The following is a 21,846-nucleotide window of genomic DNA, read 5'->3' as shown; positions in this document are numbered from 1 at the left end:
TTACTCCGTGACTCTCATGCGTTCTCCCTGCAGCATGAGCGTGACAGAAAGTCAATGGCTACCAGCAACTGTTTGGTTAAAATATTCTTCAAAATATCTTATTTTGTGTTCAACTGAAGAAAAAAAACATATACAGGTTCAATTACCCCTTTAGGTCTACATCTTTCCTGAATAAAATTCTTATAGAAGGTAAAAAATGTGTGTGTGTGTGCATATATATATATATATATATATATATATATATATATATATATATATATATATATATATATATATATATATATAATGTTAGGGTTTTTTGGATCAAAGTAAAAATTTCATGTTACAATAGGAAATAATCAAAATGGCACGTGCACTGTATGTTGTACTGAATGCATAATTGGAGATGTGTTGGAAATGACATTTGCTGGTTCTTTTCTCCTACTGCACTGACTTTTGCTTAAGGTTGACGCTCGTCCAGGCTTACGTTTATTTCTGTGTAGTATTCTGATGAATATTTCAATCTGACCCTTAAGACGGGAGGCTGGTCCTGCGGCGGAGCGGCTGCTGTTGAGTGAGCTGAAGTGCTGCATCCGAGGGACGAGCAGACAGAGTTCATCTCTGTTTTAGCGGCGCGCGCGGGCCGTGGAGGGGACGAGCAGCACTGAGTCACCTACAGCATGTCACAAAACCCTTCTACACCTGCCTTATAAACCATCATATTGATGCAAAAGACAGAACATGAGAACTTTGCTACTGATCTTGAATAAAATAACTACTACAGTATGTACTTGCATCAAAAATGCGCACAATGTAAATATTGTATTGCAAAGCGCTTTTGTGGCTATTCAGGTATTTTTTGTAAATAAGTACAATGTAAACCATGTATGTACAAAGTAAGTGCTTTGTATCAAAAGAATGATTTAAATGTAATTACGCAGCAGTTAAGGTCTAATATAATAGTGGGACCTAATAAAAAAACAATGCATGTGTGCAGCATCTTTAAATCGTGACTTTTAGATTTTATGTGCATCTTTTTCCATTCAGCATTTATGTGATATCCCAAAAAAGGTAAATGGAGACATTATTTTACAAGCTGTCTGTTGCATGTTGATTTGACTGTGCTACTAGTTAAAAGTAAACATTTGTTTAAAATCCTTCATGTAATTAGATCTTCCAGTCGAAATTATATTTATGGCATCTATCATCTTGGGTTCAATCTTTTTTCTCGGTTAGCAGCACAGTTTTTATGTTTCGTTGGAAGTGATTGGTCACGAGTCTCACCGATCTGAGCTTATACACCTTTTATGGATCATTTCAGCAACATTCATTCAGATGCATGAGCTCAGGTCAACGCAGGCCTACGACCAATCAGGAAATACAAAAGTTGTAAGCATTGAAGTGAAGTTGCTAATCCGATTTTTGTTATCATACAACATAGAAATCAACAAGCTGTTTTTCGTGAGGCTGGTCATTTTGACCAGAAACAGCACAAGCCTAACAAGCTGTTAAGTCAAAGCATATGCGTAGTAGGTTTAGCCTTTTTTTAGCCGTTTAGCATTTTTCTTCTCTGGGTCAAAATGATCGAAACAAGACACGAGGGTTAAAGTTTCTAAAGCAGTTTATATAATAGTTCAGGATTGGCTCTCTGTCAAAAGACATTGTTCTCTTCCTCACAACAGCAAACTTACTTACGGGTTCATGGAAGGCCAGCAGAACGTGAACTCTCTCTCTCAATCGAATCACGATCCATAATAGATGTGTCAGTAAATAAGTGATGAGAGATCAGCATGAGAGCATTACACCTCCCATGGAAATCTAAAAGAAGCCTCTGCGTGTTTCTGAGCCCCGTGTAAAACAAAAGACCTTCAGCTGTTAAAAGAAAAGTCCAACACAACAAACCCCAGGCCAGACAGACACCGGATGAATGACTGACCACACGCTTTCAAAGCTCGCTGCTAATGGACGCTATTGAAATGAATACTTTCAGCAAATGCAAGGCATTTGTCATCAGTCACAGATGATTTACTTCTCTTCGCCCGCATAATTATTTTCTCGCAGAGCACAAAAACCTCATGAAAACCGTCCCTAATTTTGGCCGTTACTCAAAAATGTCCCGCTGCAAATTAGCTACAGCTGTCTTAATCAACCGCCCAACCGCTGAAGCGCTCGGCTCTGCTCATTAATTGTTTCGTATTTGTGTGTGTGTGTGTGTGTGTTTAGTCGAGACTTTAGTCAATCTTAGACTGCTAAGAGCCGCTTCAAAGAGCGAACTAATTTAATTACATATGATTTGATTTCCGGCCGGAGTCCACTGAAAGCCACCTGCCTCTCCGCGGTCAGACGAGAGCGTGTGTGACAGGTGGAAAGTTACTAACAACCAAACTACTGCCATCTTGCAGCTCCTGCCAATGCTCAGGGTTTGGTTAGTTAGCGTAGTTGGTAAATGTGGCCAAGAAGCGCCATTGCGCTGCCAAAAGCATATTTGGTCTAAAAGCAGCTGTGCTATGCAAACATTAGCTTTTTTGTTTTACAGGTTTCTTGGATCTCCTCGGTTCTAAGCAGGATATTACAGTTAGTTAAAAACGTAAATTGAAATACATTAAGGTGACTTTATTTCGATAGTCCACTTTAGACATTCTACTAACAGTAAGTAACTTTGTAACTAGATGTCAACTAGCAGTCATTAGAGTATTAGTAGACTGACTGTTAATATCTTCTAACACCACAACATACTACATACAGACTATCAGAAACTTATTCTACTAACCCTAAACCTACTCTAACAGTCTAGTCTAGTAGACTATGAAAATGTAACCTACAGGAAAATAATAAAATATATATTTTTTGAAACTAAACAATAATTTATAAAAATGCGGGGTTTAGGGTTAGTTGTATGTAGTTATGTATAATTTAATGCTATTTCTATAACACATGCATGAAATGTGTAGTATGGACACAGTAAAAAGTAAAAAAAAAAATATATATATATATATATATATATATATATATATATATATATATATATATACATTATATAAACTTACTATATATATATATATATATAAAATTACTAAGTTGAAATATATGTACTTCAAATATAAAATAGAAAAAGTAACTGTTTTTTCCTCAGCATTTTTTATAATAATTTTGTAATAAATCATGAAACATAGAATCCAGAAAAAATCTATTAGAAAGCACAGAACATAATCAATATCATTGTGTATAATTTCACTGAATTATATTATAATATTATTTTGGGGCCAAAACAATAAATAAATAAATACTGCTGTAATATTTTCTCCCATGATTCATCTTACTTCTTGCTTTAAATAATGACATCATTTATGTGTGTTCATCAAATGAGAGGATCATGGTGTGACATGACACGGAGGCAGCATGAGGTCAAGCGCGCCTCATTACAAACCCCGCTGAAAGATGTCTAATGGAAAATACAACAACAATCGTTCTTTCTGTTCCAAGATGTCTCGCAAGACACACACACACACACACACACACACACACACACACACACACACACACACACGCACACACACGCACTCACTCACAAAATGCATTACTCGGGTGAAAGTCGTTGAGAAACCCAGTCTATTCTCCAGCAGCCATGATATTATGAGTGACTGCCGCGTTTCCTTCGGATGAAGCCGCCATCGAGCACTAAAAGCTAAATTCTGACCCTGTTGATCACGCAGAAGAAACCAGGGTTAAAAGAAGTGCACCGCGAAAGCAAACACATATCTATCCATATGCTGGGGCTAATTCCTTGTCTTATAAAGTTTAAATAAGCCTGAGGCCCGTCCGTAGTTGTCCACATGCTGCTACGGCATTAGTCACCACGTCGCATGCCTGGAACGCCTGACTACATTTAGACCGCCCGCCTGACTGAGGACTATACGAGACGGGAGAGAGCGGAGCCTCGCTGAGCCTGCACTGCAATTTGTGACTGAAACAGAACGCAGAAAATGCATTTAGGAAAACCAGTCTTAAATAAGAAAGTTCCAAATATTGGGTAAATTGGCGTAAGAATGTATAAGGTTATTTAGTAAGGAAAATGTGACTACTCTCTATTAAGTACGGATATCCGCGTTGGCCGCGCACCAAACGGATTTAAAGCACAAAGAGCCACCCGCTAGAAGCGCAAGCTGCATTACGTTATTTAATGCACAGCTAGCCATGGATCATCCTGCTTATACTACAGCCATTGTCAGCATTGACAGCTTGTGCTGTTTATGATGTTCAGAGAGTTACTGTTCGACCAGAAGGGTCAGTGCATTTATTATTAAGAGAGAATTAAATGTTCCAGCTGCTCCACTTCTGTGTACATTCATATGGAATAAAGAAAACTGAACTTCATTTGAAAATCATGACATCGGAACACAAAGCCTATAACCCATAACCTCAAAAGTATGTAAAATATAATGTACAATATAGGTTAAACCTAGACATATTAAGTGTTGACATATTATAAGGATAATCAAAAAGTATATTTATTATATATGCTTTTTTACAACTAACTGTGATTTAAAACTGAACAATTAAAAATTATTTTATTTATATTCAATGATATATTGTGAAGGAAACAAGAAATATATACATATATATACATATATTATATATATATATATATATATATATATATATACAATCATTATACCAAGGGGCCTTGGTCCAGAAAAGAGCCCTGATTCATTCACAACATGAAAATGAAAGGAGGCTGGCAATAAAACTAACTCTCTTTATCCTCCATGTAAATATGTTTATTTTGTATTGTAGACAAAAGAAAATGCCAGAAGACAATAACAATCGCCTGTAAGGCACAGCTTTGTACTTTACTATGTGGTTCACACGTGTCGCAAATGTGTGTCTAGCCTTGAGGAAATTTCAAAATGTGACAGTTTGTTAATGAACTGTCCACATTAATATTCATTACCTGACTACTGCAGATGTTAACGCAGCCTTGAGTACGTCGGCGTACCGAGACCTTTTAAGAAAGCTCCTTACATCCCATGGACGAGCGTACGTCTTCAGGCGTTGCATTTGCATTTATTCAGAGCGTCAGATTTCAAGTGTCTTGTATCTACCCAAGGGCCCTTATCATGTTTTAAGACCCTTTCTGCGGTGCTCAGAAATCCATCGGCGACACGGGAGGGGGTTCGTATACGTTAATGCCGACGCGGAATAAATCGATACGAACTTTGGAACGCTGCTGAGGGACGACTAAACTTGAGCGACAAAGCAAAACAGGCAAACAAGCACAATGCTTAGCAGTAAACACCGTGGGAGTTGAGCCAGATCACATCGCAGCATATTTTCCAGCCGTGGCTGAGCCGCCAATGGCCAGCCAAGGATCCGTATTCTCAGCTTCCATCTACATCGCGCACAGAGGATTTCAGAAAACACTGACAGGTTTGCAGATGCAATAGTGATAGAGACAGCAAAGCGAAAAACTGAAAGGTGCTCAAAAGCTGTTTGCTGGAGACCTTGAGTTTCTCTCGCTTTCCGGGCCTACTAGACATCCGCTACCATTAAATCAAAAGAAAGCAATTGCATGATGAAGCGATGTTTACGCTACTCATTTTGTCTTTGTTTTCAGAGCTGTAAAGGTACTAGGGGTGTAACCAAGATTATGAGATACATCATCTACAACAGGCTCGCCAACTAGTAGACTCTGATCTGGAATCCAAGAGACAGATGAAGCTTTGATGGAGGAAAACTATTCATAGGTTCTTTTAAAAATGTACAAAACCTGAAACCACCATCTATTAAATAGCAATCAGCCCAAATTTCAATCAGCCCATCTGCTGTTTTTGTTCAGACCATTAAGCAATAAATCAGGTGGATCGACAAGAAGATAATGTATTCTAAAAAATTACAATAATCGAGACAGTAAAATATGTCATAATTGATTGATAATAATTGTTACATTTATATAAAAACTGCTAGTGTTTTGAAAAAGGTTTAAAAGCTGAAATGAAGCTATCATTTTATAAAATAATTTGTTTTGTGAAAACCTGTACTAGAACTATAAATCGCTCACAATTTTATTCGTGCAGGTCTTAAGAAGCTCAGATTTGGAGCTTTCAAAATATCCAGCAAAAATACCCAGGTCTGACAAAAACCATCAGTTTATGTGTATTTATATATATAATTGTTCGATCTCGGCTGGTGAGGAGGGTTCATCGCTGCACCTCGAGCCATGTTAGCTGAAGAAACCTGACTACATTAATTCAAAAATGTATCCAAATTCAAGATATGGCACCATATAACTTGTTTTTTTGCATTCATAATCTAAAGTAGGTAATAAATTTCACATAAGGTGTTGTGTCGCCAATCAACAGCAAATGTGAAGTTAATATGACTTGTTGGACACAACATCTTCCAATTTTAGCTGAATTTCAACAACAAAAAGTTAAAACAGAGCCCCGCCAATGTTAATAATATCAATCAGCCATTTGAAAACGCTTGAGTGATTTTATGACCTGTAGCTCATTGACTCTTGCACTCATTTCCCTAACCTAACACTGTCAATTTTTCCTCTGCCTTGCTTTCTAAAATCATTTAAATATTATTATTAAAACATTCAAACACCCATAATGCATTTTGTAACTGAAGGTTAACTGCATATGCAGTGCATCTAAATGCCGCCTGAGCGCCAGATTCGCCTTTAACTTCTGCACCAACAAACACAAATTATCTTGATACTAATTTCAGCTGACTAGTAACGACCTATCACCTTTTTCCTGAACATTGGAATTACACTCCAGGTGAGACTTCGGCTTGTTAAGGCGATGTGAAATAACGAGGAAAATTACAGTACGATAAGCGGTAAAACTGTTTACTAGACACCAGTGTGTTCATAATTAATGTAATACATTAAAATAATATACAGGACACCGATTGTTTGTACAGCTAAAAATATCGACAATCGATCTACTTAGTTTTGTTTTATATTAATCTCACGTGAAAAAAACACTCCATGAAAAAATTACTTTCAAGTAAAAATGTAAAATTATTGTCACTGTATTTGCATATGCCTGTGTTATGTTTTATTTTATTTTATATTCTTTTCTATTGAAATGGCTATGTTTATAAATAGTGTGTTTTAGGGTGTATGTGTGTGTATGTATGATAGTGTCATATAAATGTTAAATATTGCACACATCAGGCCTCAAGAGTAAAAATTGGATTAAACGCCATTATTAAAACTATCTATTAACATTTAAGCGAGCCCGAATGGTCATGTCCAAGACTGCAGACTATATTTACTCTCATTCAATCCCTCAAAACACTGATAAATAGTCAAGACCACCTATATTCCATATTATAATAACAGTCATTCCCTTCAGCTCAAAGAATACCGAATAAGCATGAACTATGAATGCATAGTAGACTCTAGTATCTTCAGAGGACTTCAGATCACACACAGGAGGACTAATACTATACACACACACATGCATGCGTTCATGTTTTCTATAGCTTTAAGTGACACAATGAAACAAAACAGGTGGCCCTTAGAACAGCTCATTCAAACATCATTAGTAACAGTGAACGCCTGACGTATTTCTCGGTATGCGCTTTGTTTCCAGTGGCGTGTGGCATGATTAATACTGATACCGTGAGCATGTGTCAGAGCAGCGGTAATAGGCGCCGTGTGCAGTCTGCATCAGAGAGAGATCTCACGGCGGATGTAATTGCACCCAGCGGAAACGGTGCTTCATCAACAATGCAAACCACCAAACAACAGAAGAAATTTGATCTAACAATAGCATAGCTCTGGCTTCTGTTCATCTAATGAGCAACAGGTAGTTTGTATATTAAAGGGATTCTTGACAAAGCAACTGAGAGATCAGCATTCCAGCAAGTACAAGGGCTGGAAACATTGCTCTTGATTTTCAAAAATCAGCAATATCGACTCTTAAAACAACAGGCGAGCACAGTGCTAACGCTGATAAGTGAATATTTTGCAAGAGATGCACTTCAGCATTAATGCTCTGGTACAAAAATATTTAAGAAAGTATTTTTCCTGCCCGACCTCACGCCAGGCTCGGCACTCACACAGGTGCCAGATTGAGGAAACAAGCACGAAGCCAGTGCAAACCACGTCCGACAGTAAAAACTACCAACCCTGACAAAATACGGTAGTTAAATTAGATAATGGGTGCGATCTTACAGATGGAAAAAACAATTAATTCTGGCTGTAACAATATTTTCTTTCTAAACACCCTTCACAGATTTTCCTCTTGAAAAAACAGCATATATTGGGTGATATAATTTGAGCTGGGATGCTGGTTTAAGATGGTTTTAAGCGCTGGTTTATGCTGGTCACGTGATGACAAAGGGACCAGCAAATATCTTAAACCAACATACCAACACCTCAAACTATACCTAAACCCTTTAAGCACCTTTTAGTAGAGTCAAACTGTACAGCACAGCACCTTTAAGCAAGCTACCAGTGGGATCCTGCATGCTCACATCAAGGTCGCGCTCAAGTCATATGGTACCAGTGACCTCGGCTGTCGTCCCCTTTGGACGTCTTATCACAGGGGCGGCTGGCCTGGCAGTGTGGGCTGATCAGTATCTTTCTATAGAGACGCCCAGCAGGAGACAGATGGGCCTCATGACTCCTAAACAATAATTGCCCCAGTGGGCGTGTGACATGCGATAAGAGCAGATATTATCAGCAGACACCCTGTTTCCCAAAAAGGCGGTATACGTCAAGGCTGAGCCATGCATGATTAGACCTTCAGGTGGAGCGCTGGAGGAGCCCTGCGCTGCTTTGTGTTTCTGGATCTGTGTACCAGTCTTTTACAGCGGCGTGAGAACAGCGATCAACAACACTGTCTGCAGATTCCCTAACTCAAGTCAAAACTGGACAACACAGATAGCAGCATGCTAACACACACACACACACATACAAAGAGACTACGGCTCGCTAAATTTCTGACAATATGTACAAATACATTAACATGGATACAATGTTCATCGTTAATTTAGCTAAATTCAATTTTGGTATTGAAATTATTTCACTGAGCTCTCCACTATGCATCCTGGGATCTCCTTTTCTGTGATGCTGTCAGTGACTGATTATGTAATCCAGATTACATGTAATCAGATTCAAAAAATGAAGCATTTGTAATGAGAATATATTACATTTTAAAATGACATATTATTCATACAATGGATTTAATAAATAATAAAGTATAAAACTAGTTGGATTTGGTAATTAATGAGTTTCTTAAGTAATGAAGTAATTCTTAATTTTTATTTATTTTTGATCTCTTATCTTCGATAAAACTTTAGCGTCCATTAAAATGTAACAGTTCGGACTTATTTTTCACCACCAGTTTAAAATAAAACGAGCGAGTAAAAATGCAGATTCGCTATCTGACAGTAGAGTGGCGTTTAGAAGAAAATAACATGCAAAAATTTACCTGCTGAAAGTAGAAAATATAAAATAAAAATGTATTTAAATTGTTCACAATAAGATCTATAATATGCGTTTAGAAACAAATAATAACCTTCCATTGTTTCATCTGGCGGCCGTGCTCTGAATCCCTTGTTCTCATGCATGGCTGTTTCTGGCAACAGTCTAGTTTCCTGACCCAGAGTCCTGGTCACCTCAGTCAACATCTGGCCATCAGACACCCAAACAGCTACTCCGCTCACACTTTTCGTCACAGTCACACAGAAAACATCTCATCTCTGCTCCACCATGTATCTGTATGTGCGTTCTACAGTTCATCATGCGTTTTTCTTGCTTGCCAGCGGGGAAATATCTAATATCTAAAACAACTAAACAAACTAGACACGAAACTAAAACCTGAGTGCAGTTTGAAGGAACAGATTTTTTTGAACATTTGGACATTCATCTAATCAATCGATCAATCAATAAATATGAGATGGCAGATTAATGCTCAAAAGAAGAAATGTTCAGATGCAAAAACCTCTAAAAGCCATGAGATAACGATATATTATACATAGCACACATTCATCAAAGTATTCTCTCTTCAAAATGCCAGCCTTAAGGCATTGAGAAGTACCAGTGTTGCATAGAAACCTATGCAATCTAACCTTGAAAGAAATGCTCATTTTAAAAGAAAAGCGTCAGAAGCGTACTTAGGAGCATCTGAACTCTTCAGATATTCTCTTAACACTAGTCTTATTATCTCACTGATTCTGCTTTTTGCAGTTCAGAAGTTTATTCAATTTAGCAAACATTTTTTCACCAAGAAACTTCGCAAAGCAGCATCATAAACAATTCATCACATAGAGTCATGATATTCATAGTCCCACAATGCAAGTACGTATATAGATGCCAAAGGATTCCCAGTGTATAAGACAATTTAAGCGGAGGAAGGGAGAAATGCAGAGAGAAAGAAGAGAAGCGATTCTTTTTGTTTTAGAAATTAGTGAGTTTGTGTCTTTGTTTAAGGTTAATGGATTAGTTACCACTTCGTTTATCTTGTTTTATTGACAGTCATTTGCAATTGGGCTTGAAGAATCCATAAAGCACATACTTCCGCTGAATTTATAATCTTTCATTATCAGTCATTTTCAAGACCTTTCACCCAGAGCTGGTTACAAAATCATTTCCGTTTACAGGAAGTGTTTTCACTAACATTCAGCATTTGTCAGAACACCTCCATTTTGACTAATTATCATAAGTAGTTTGATTAACCATGTTTTATTGTCTTTGGAAGACTTTGTACACAACAAAATGCACAACTTTGTATATTTATTTCTTGTTACATTATCCAGGAAACTTCTTTTTATCCTCCTAGTCAGCTAAACCTTTTTGATCTAGGATTTGAGAATAAGTTATTAATGATTAAATTAATTTGTGCAGATAAACGAATAAAATAATTCATTTTGCACGTTGTTTTTTTGATTATTAAACGTTCGCCATGTTTTTCATTAAATTCACAAACCAGCGATTTAGCCACCGTGAACCAATCGTTTCATGCACTTTTAATGCACAAAATATTTTCATTCCTTTGTATTTCTCGTATTGTTATGATGCAGGATGTCCTATTCCCCAAACAAGTTAGGTCAAAGTAATCAAAAAGTAACTTGTCACGATTTGGACCATGATCTATAAATAATCACAACAATGCTTTCAATCCACAAAAACCGTATACTGTCCTCTGAAATACAAGAAGAATATACTCATAAGGATATAAACCAACTACAGTGAGCTACGCATGTAATCAGAAGTGTGCCTCCCTGTAGGGAAGCTTCCTGAAGTACTAGATTTTGTAAAGAGACAATGCTCTGAATCCATTTTTGTGTATATCTCCAGCAGATAAGGAGTTAGCGGAAAATTGCTGTGACGGTAGAGATTCAGTGTGCTCCATCTCTCAAGTCTTTTCCAACTCTGTGATCTGTCATTTGAGATCTACCCAGAACAAAGTAGCGCCAGTGACACATAAAGTTTACCTTTCAGAGGCATCATTAAAGCAAAGCGGAGGTAGAAATCATGCTCATGATGCACGTGCCTTTTCGCACAGGCGCCGGAACAGCTATAAATAGCAGTTTATCTACAGGCGGACTCTCTCAGAGAGAGATGTGACACAGCGGCTACTTGGTGTGTCATCCCAGACAAATGGCTTCCATGGAGATGGGCCAGCTCTTTCTTTTCTTTGCACATCTGCCGGCTACATAGAAAAGACAGCAACTTGCAACCCAGAGCAGATCGAGGCGGCAGCATATACATATTCAACAAAACAATGCGCTACCGCACAAGTTTTCCCTGGCATCCACTGGTTATTGTTGGATCATTTTGCTGTTTCTTAAAATGTGGTATCACATATTTCTACACATAAGCGACACTCCAGTATTGCAGGAAATGGCAAAATAATCCAAACAATAACCAGTGATTAAGCTTGTGTTAGCTGTGTTTTAGGCAGAATATGTATGTCTTTGCCGCTCTCGATAACTCTGCTGCTGTCTTTCTATGTAGCCATCAGGCTATCTGAAAAGAAAGAAACGTCCACGTCCGATAGGCTTCATTGTGCTGGGATGACCAAGCGCGGCTGCATATCTTCTGAGAGGCGTCGTTGTGTGATAACTTTGTTCGGCACTCTGCGCTGCGTGCATCATGGGCTTTGCATTTCACTGCGCCCTGTTCTGCCTGTGTGCCTCTCTGAAAGATACAACTATAATGTCACTGGCGCATTTGTTCTGCAGACTCTGTGACGAACACTGAGACAGAAAAGACGAAGATGGGGTATCTGAGTCTCTGCATCACGGCACTCGTTACTCACTATCTGCTGAGTACTACACAAAATGAATTTCGAACGTGTCTCTTTTACAAAATCACAGCACAAGAAACACGAAGGCTGCAATATATACTGAGCCACGCCATAAGTAATTTACTATCATATGAAATATGTTCTTTCTGTATTTCAAGAGGGAGCAATATAATTTTTATAGTTAACATCCTCCGAGGAGATAATATTTGTGCATTAAAAGTGCGTAAGCAACGGTCATAGTAACTGCTGAATTTCTTAATTTAATAAAGTATAACATTACAACTGTCAAAAAAACAACGGCAAATGGTATTTATTCGTTATCTGCATTGACAACTATTCCCTTACATGAATCAAGGTACAATTAGGAAGGTCTGTTCCTGAATAATATTAGAAAATAAACTTTTAAGTTATGCATTTTATTGTGCGCAAGCTCTTCCAGACACAATAGAACATGGTTAATCAAGCTACTTGCGATAATTAGTCAAGGCTCAGATGTGTTCATTAAATGCTGAAATGACACTTTCTAAAGCAGGAAACATTTTAACCGTCAACTCTGAGTAATTCTTGAAAATGACGATAATGGTAAGTATTGTGAAGTAATTCTTCTTCTGGCTTAATGCAAATGACTATCATGTTGAAACAAGATAGCTTGAGTAACTGTCCTGACAACCCAACAAAAGACACAAACTCTTTAATTTTAAAAACAAAAGGGCTCGTTCTGTCTTTTACTGCATTTTCTCAGCTACTCAGCTAATCTGCACTGGAGCTCCTTTGGCATCTGTATGTGACGCCTTGGCATTAATGAACTATGAGCATATCAAGCGACTCTTACTGTGTTGCTTATGATAACAGCATGAAGTTTCTTGTGAAAAATATTTGCCCCAAATGAACTCCAACGCAACTGCAAAGAAGCAGAAGGTGTGAATATTAAGACTAGTGTTGGAAATGTCTGAAAGTCAGATGCTCTAATGCGCCTGGCGATTTTTTCTTTAAAATGAGCATTTCTTTCTGAATTGGTAACTATATGAGTTTCTAATAAAACACTGGTATTCTCAATATGAGCTGGCATTTGTACGATGAACGTGCTATATAATACTATCGTTATCTCATGGCTTTAAGACTTTATCGAACATTTCTTCTTTTATTAATCTGCCATCTCATATTTATTGATTGTCGGTGATTAAATGAATGTCAAATATTCAAAATCTGTTCTCTTAAACTGCGCCAGGCAGACTAAATGTCTACTGTTTAGTTGTTTTAGGCGTATTAGGCTATTTCGCTGTAAACGCATGACAATCGCGCTTTGCTGGAAGCTACGGAAGACAGGCCTGAATATTTCTGTGTGACTTGATAACGAAAATGGCGGAGCAACTGTTTGGTGTCTGTGGCCGGAGACTACGAGTCAGCTCGAACTGTTACCAGCTAACTTCGTGCTTCACGGCTTTAGAAGATTCAGCGCGACAAATGAATGAAACAATGGAAGGATTGTGTTGTTTCTTGCTGTTAGATCTTGTGTGAACAATTTAAATACATTTTTATTTTATATTTCTCACTTTCAGCAGGCAAAAATTTGCATGTTATTTGCTCTCTGGCATACCTACTGTCGAATCATTTTTCACTCGTCTCTGCCCGTTTGACCCAGGCTTCAAGGTAATAAATCACGATATTGTTACAATGAATGTTTAAAGAAAATAAATGAGCGTCAAAATAAATAAAAGTCAAATTACTCTATAGAAACCCATTACTCACCAAATCAACTGAATTTTATACTTATTATTTATTAAATCCATTGTATGAAATAATATGTCATTTTAAATATGACTGCTATTCTCATTACAAATGCTTCATTTTGGAATCTGTTACATGTAATCTGAATTTTCACTGACACAACATCTGATATAACCTGAAGCATTCAATACCAAAAAGTAAATTAACGATGAGCGACATCCGCTGGTAATGTGTATTTGTACATATTGTCAGAAACTAGCGAGCAATCTCACATGTGGCAGCCAATGTGTTGGCATGCTATCTGTATTGTCAATTTGACTTTGGTCAAAATCTGCGAACAATGCTGCTGTCACTGTCATGCAGCTGCTAGGCTGGCACTCGTCAAAAGCACAAAGCTGCCTCAGCTCCTCCAACTCCCACAGATGAATGACTGCGTAACTCAGCCTTGTCTTGCCTCTTTGAAGCAGAGTATCTGCTGACAACTATCTGCTCTTATGCATGTCTGCCTTCCACTGAGGCGCACTGTGTTAGGTCATGAAGACCCATCTGTCTCTGCTGCTACTGAAAAGATGCCCAGTCATTGCAGTCTGCAATGACAAACGTCTAAAGGCGATTAACACGAACAAATCATCTTACTTGGCGTTAATGTGATGTGACATGCGAATCACTGTGGCACTAGCAAAATTAACTGTATGTGATAAAGTGTGCTAGAGTTTGGGTATATTTTGAGAGCTGGCATGCTGGTTTAGATGGTTTAGCTGGTCTTTGTAAATCGCGTGACCAACATAAACCAGCTAACCATCTTAAACCAGCATCCTTCCAGGTATACCTACCCAATATGCTGATGGAAGAAAGTCGTAAAACCAGAAAGAAAAATGTTGCTGGCTGAAGTAATTGTTTTCCATCTGTGTGTTCACCCGACCTATCTAATTTAACTAACAGTATTTTGTCGGGGTTGGCACCGGTTTTCGACCGGGGGCGATCTTTGCACTGACGCTGTTTCATCTGGCCCATGTGAGCTCGAACGGGAAAAAATACTGTAATATTTTGTGCCACGAAGACGTAATGTTGAAGTGCATCTTTGCAAAATATTCGCTTATCGGCGACCACACTCGCGTTAAGCCTGTTGTTGAAGTCAGGTATTGCTGATTTCTTTGAAAATCAGAGCAGCTGTTTCAGCCCCCTTACATGCTGAGCTGCTGATCTCCTATTGCTTGTCAAACTCTTCTTGAAGCACCTGTTATCATTAGACGAACGAAGTTGTGATTGCGTTGTGTTAGATCAGAAATTTCCTTCTGACCCGACTGGTGGTTACTGTTGATGAAGACTAACTGCCGGTCTGTCGCCCGGTGGTCTCGAATACGAACTGCCTGCGGCGTGTCGCTGCTCTGTTGCTCGCGATACCTGGCTGCGTGGCCTCACGCATACGCTAGTACTGAAGCAGCGACGCGTGAAACACAGAGTCGAACGATTATATTACTAGTGATGTTTGAGAATGAGCTTCGTACTGAACTGCACCTTGTTTACATTTCTGACCAATCGCATAAGCGATAAGTATGAGCAGCGTGCGTAATGTGTGTATAATGTTCCAGTCTCTGTGTGTGATCTGAAGTCTCTGAGCTCTCAGGACTCACTATGCATTCGGTCATGCTATTTCCAGTATTTGGCTGAAAGAAAGATGACTGTTATAATAGAATATGGAAATGATCTTGATCATTATCATGTTTTTGAAATGAATGTTTGAATGAGTAAACTATAGTCTGCACAGTCTTGAACATGACCATTACGGCACCTCGTTTAAATGTTAATAGATAGTTTTAATAATGGCGTTTAACCAATTTTTACTCTTGAGGCTTGATGTGTACAATATTTAATATTTATATGACACTATCATACACACACACACACACACACACACCTAAGCACTGTTTATAAACATAGCCATTTCTCAATAGAAAAAGAATATAAAATAAAATAAAACATAACACACAGGCATATAAAATACCCAGTGACAATAATTTTGCATTTTTACTTCCTTAAAAAGCACTTTTTTCATGGAGTGTTTTTCTTGAAGATTAATATAAAACAAAACTAAGTAGATCGATTGTCAGATATTTTTAGCTGTATAAAACAATTTTGTATCCTGTATAGATTATTTTTATTAGCATTGCATTAGTTATGAACACACTGGTGTCTATTTTGAAACGAGTTTTGCGTTTACTGCACTGTAATTTTCCTCGTTATTTTCTCTGCATGCGTCCCTAACAAACCCGAAGCCTCTGCGCTGGAGGTGTAATTCCACGTTCAGGAAAAAGGTGGATGGGGCGTTACCAGTCAGCTGAAGTGAAGTATCAAGACAGTTTGTGTTTGCAATTGCAGGAGTTGTACAGAATCTGCGTCTGAAGTAGCATTTAGATGCATACGCACATGCAGATTAACCTTCGATTACAAATGCATTATAGATTATTTGAATGTTTTTAATAATAATATTTGGAATGATTTTAGAGAGAAAGAAGGCAGAGAGAAAATTAGACTGATGTTAGGGTTAGGAAATGAGTGCAAGAGTCAATGAGTCACAGGTCATAAATCACTCAAAGCGGTTATTCAAATGGCTGATTGATATTATTAACGATAGCGGGAAGCTCTGTTTTGCAACTTTTTGTTATTGAAATTCAGCTAAATTAGGAAGTGTTGTAATCCAGCAAGTCATATTAACTTCACATTTACTGTTGATTAGTGATACAACACCCATGTGTGAAATTTATTACCTACTTTAGATTATATGAATGCAAAAAAACAAAGTTATATGGTACCCATATCTTGAATTTTGGATACATTTTTGAATTAATGTAGTCAGGTTTCTTCCAGCTAACATGGCTCGAGGTGCAGTGATGAACCCTCCTCACCAGCAGAGATCCAGACAATTATATATGTAAATACCATAAACTGATGGTTTTTGTCAGACCTGCGATATTTTGCTGGATATTTTGGCTCAAATCCTAAGAGGCTTCTTAAGACCTGCCACGAATAAGAATTGAGCGATTTATAGTTTCAGATACAGAGTTTTCACAAAACAAATTATTTTATAAAATGATAAACTTCACATTTCAGCTTTTAAACCTTTTTCAAAACGCATAACAGTTTTTATATAGAAATGTAAACAATTATTATCAATCAGTGCCAATATATTTTACTGTCACCGATTGTATAATTTTTTAGAATACATTATCTTCTTGTCCCTGATCCACCTGATTTATTGTAATGGTCTGAACAAAAACAGCAGATGGGCTGATTGAAATTTGGGCTGATTGCTATTTAATAGATGGTAGTTTCAGGTTTTGTACATTTTTAAAAGAACCTATGAATAGTTTTTCACTCATCAAGAAGCTTCATCTGTCCTCTTGGATTCCAGATCCAGAGTCTACTAGTTGGCGAGCCTTGTTGCTTAGGTGATGTATCTCATAATCTTAGTTACACCCTAGTACCTTTACAACTCTGGCTCTTAAAAAGGGACAAAATAGGTAAGCGTAAACATCAGCTTCATCATGCAATTGCTTTCTTTTTTGATTTAGCGGCCTTGGATGTCTAGTAGGCCGGAAAGCGAGAGAGAGACTCAAAGGTCTCAGCAAACAGCTTTTGAGCACCTTTCCAGTTTTTTTCATGCTTGCTGTCTCTATCACTGTGCATCTGCCAAACCTGTCCAGTGTTTTCCTGAAATCCTCTGTGCACGATGTAGATGGAAGCTGAGAGTCCCGGATCCACTTGGTGACCCGTGGCGGCGCTCACAGCCACGCTGGAAAATATGTAGCGATATGATCTCAAAGCTCAACTCCACGGTGTTTACTGCTAAACATTGTGCTTGCTTTGCTGTTTTGCTTTGATAAACAAGTTTAGCCGTCCCTCAGCGCGTTTCAAAGATTCGTATGTCCGATTTATTCCACGTCGGCGTTAAGCGGCGTGAACCCCCTCTCGTGTCATACGATGCGTTTCTTGAGCACATGAGAAAGGTCTTAAAACATATTAAGGGAGCCCTTGAGTGCAGATACAAGACACTTGAAATCTGACAGCTCCTGAATAAAATGCAAATGCAATACGCCTGAAGACATACCGCGCTCTGCGTCCGTAGGATGTAAAGAAACTTTTTTCTTAAAGGTCTCGGTACGCCGAAAGTACTCAAGGCTGCGTTAACATCTGCAGTAGTCAGGTAATGAATATTAATGTGGACAGTTCATTAACAAGCTATCGCATTTTGAAATTTCCCTCAAGGCTAGACGCACATTTGCGGCACGTGTGAGGAGAGCCACACTGAGTAAGGTGCAAAGCTGTACTTTACAGGCAGTTATTATTGTCTTCTGGCATTTTCTTTTGTCTACAATACAAAATAAACATATTTACATGGAGGATAAGAGTTAGTTTGTACTGGGCTTACCTCCTTTGCATTTTACATGTGTTGTAGATGAATCAGGGGCTCTTTTCTGGCCAAGAAGCCCCTGGTGAATATGATTGTATATATATATATATATATATATATATATATATACTCTATATATATATATATATATATATATATATATTTCTTGACTTTCATTCACAATATATCACATTGAATATAAATAAAATAATTTTTTGGGTATTCAGTTTAAAATGCAGTTAGTTGTAAAAAAAAGCATATATAATAAATATACTTTTTGATTATCAACACTAATATGTCAACACTTAATATGTCTAGAGTTTAGCCTATATTGTACATTATAATACACACATACTTTTTGAGTTATGGAGTTATAGGCTTTTAATGTTCCGTGTCATGATTTTTCAAAATGTGTGATTCAGTTTTGCGCTCGCATGAATGTACACAGAAGTGAGCAGCTGAACATTTTAATTCTCTCTTAATAATAAATGCACTGGCCCTTCTGGTAGAACAATGCTCTGGCGAACATCATAAACAGCTTTAAGCTGTCAATGCAACCAAATGGCTTTGTAGTATAAGCAGGATGATCCATAGCTAGCTGTACATTAAACCAGCGTAATGCAGCTTGCTTCACAGCAGGTGGCTCTTTTGTGCTTTAAATCCGTTTGGTGCGCAGCTGGCCTTGATTATCGCATTAGCAATGAAATTAATCACATTTTTTCATACTAAATGTATGCATTCTTACATAATTTTGCAATATTTAAGACTTTCTTATTTAAGACTGCGGTTTTCCTAAATGCATTTCACGTTCTGTTTCATTCTGAAATTGCGAGTACAGGCTCAGCGAGGCTCCAGCTCTCTCCCGTCAATGCCTATAGTCCTCAGTCAGACAGGCGGTCTAAATGTAGTCAGGCGTTCCAGGCGCCGAAGCGGTAATTGAGCTAATGCACCGTAGCGCAGCCAGCCAGACAGACAACTGGGGCCGGGCCTCCAGGCTTATTTAAACTTTATAAGACAAGAGAAATTGCGCCCCCAGCCTTCTGGATAGATTATGTGTTTGCTGGCCGGTGCGCTTCTTTTAACCCTGGTTTCTTCTGCATTATTGATGATGTACAGGGTCAGGGTTTGCTTTAGTGCTCCCCGATGGCGGCTTCATCCGGGAAGCCGCGGCTGAGTGCACCTCCTTAATATCCTTGGCTGCTGGAGAATAGAGCTGGAGGTTTCCTCAGCGACTTTCCTTTTGAGTAATGCATTTGTAGTGAGTGCGTGTGTGTCGTGTGTGTGTGTGTGTGTGTGTGTGTGTGTGTGTGTGTGTGTGTGTGTGTGTGTGTCTGTATGCTTGCTTGCTTGAAGCATCGCGGAACAGAAAGAACCGGTGTTGTTTGTATTTTTCCATTAGACACTCTTTTAGTAGGGTTTGTAATGGGGGCGCTTGGCCTCATGTCAACACCCTCCGTGTCATGTATCACCATGATCCTCTCTGTTTGATGAAGCACTTTACCAAATGATGTCATTATTTAGTAAGAAGTAAGATGAATCATGGGAGAAAATATTACAACAGTATTTATTTATTTATTGTTTTTAGCCCCAAAATAATATTATAATATAATTCAGTGAAATTATACACAATGATATTGAGTTATGTTCTGTGCTTTCTAATAGATTTTTCTGGATTCTATGTTTCATGATTTATTACAAAATTATTATAAAAATGCTGAGGAAAAAACAGTTACTTTTTCTATTTTATATTTGGAAGTACATATATTTCAACTTAGTAATTTATTATATATATATATATAGTAAGTTATATAGTAATATATATATATATATATATATATATATATATTTTTTTTTTTTTTTTTTTTTTTACTTTTTACTGTGTCCATGCTACACATTTCATGCATGTGTTATAGAAATAGCATTAAATTATACATAACTACATACAACTAACCCTAAACCCCGCATTTTTATAAATTATTGTTTAGTTTCAAAAAATATATATTTTATTATTTTCCTGTAAGGTTACATTTTTCATAGTCTACTAGACTAGACTGTTAGAGTAGGTTTAGTGGTTAGTAGAATAAGTTTCTGATAGTCTGTATGTAGTATGTTGTGGTGTTAGAAGATATTAACAGTCAGTCTACTAATACTCTAATGACTGCTAGTTGGACATCTAGTTACAAAGTTACTTACTGTTAGTAGAATGTCTAAAGTGGACTATCGAAATAAAGTCACCTTAATGTATTTCAATTTCTACGTTTTTAACTAACTGCCAATATCCCTACTTAGAACCAGAAGATCCAAGAAACCTGTAAAACAAAAAAGCTAATGTTTGCACCAGCACAGCTGCTTTTAGACCAAATATGCTTTTGGCAGCGCCAATGGCGCCAACTTGCAACACATTTACCAACCTACGCTAACTATAGCAAACCCTGAGCATTGGCAGGAGCTGCAAGATGGCAGTAGTTTGGTTGTTAGTAACTTTCCACCTGTCACTGCGCTCTCGTCTGACTTGCCGTGGAGAGGCAGGTGGCTTTCAGTCAGACTCCGGCCAATCAAATCATATGTAATTAAATTAGTTACGCTCTTTTAGGCGGCTCTTAGCAGTCTAAGATTGACTAAAGTCTCCGACTAAACACACACACACACACACAAAATGCGAAAGCAATTAATGAGGCAGAGCGAGCGCTTCAGCGGTTGGCGTGGTTGGTCAAGACAGCTGTAGCTAATTTGCAGCAGGACATTTTGAGTAGCAGCCAAAATTAGGGCTTGTTTTTCATGAGGTTTTTGTGCTCTGCGAAATAATTATGCGGGCGAAGAGAAGTAAATCATCATACCGACTGATGACAAATGCTTTGCATTTGCTTTAAGTATTCATTTCAATAGCGTCCATTAGCAGTGAGCTTTGGCGTGTGTGGTCAGTCATTCATCCGGTGTCTGTCTGGCCTGGGGTTTGTGTGTGTTTGGACTTTTCTTTTAACAGCTGAAGGTCTTTTGTTTTACGGGGGCTCAGAAACACGCAGAGGCTTCTTTTAGATTTCCATAGAGGTGTAATGCTCTCATGCTGATCTCTCATCACTTATTTACCGACACATCTGTATGGATCGTGATTCGATTGAGAGAGAGGAGTTCACGTTCTGCTGGCCTTCCATGAACCGTAAGTAAGTTTGCTGTTGTGAGGAAGAGAACAATGTCTTTTGACAGAGAAGCCAATCCTGAACTATTATATAAACTGCTTTTAGAAACTTTAACCCTCGTGTCTTGTTTCTCATCATTTTTGACCCAGAGAAGAAAATGCTAAACGGCTAAAAAAGGCTAAACCTACTTTTCGCATATGCTTTGACTTAACAGCTTGTTAGGCTTGTGCTGTTTCTGGTCAAAATGACCAGCCTCTGAAAAAACAGCTTGTTGATTTCCTATATTTGCATGATAACAAAAAATCGGATTAGCAACTTC

Source organism: Puntigrus tetrazona, chromosome 21, assembly GCF_018831695.1.
Source record: "Puntigrus tetrazona isolate hp1 chromosome 21, ASM1883169v1, whole genome shotgun sequence".
Classification (NCBI taxonomy): domain Eukaryota; kingdom Metazoa; phylum Chordata; class Actinopteri; order Cypriniformes; family Cyprinidae; genus Puntigrus; species Puntigrus tetrazona.
This window is presented reverse-complemented; position numbering follows the sequence as displayed.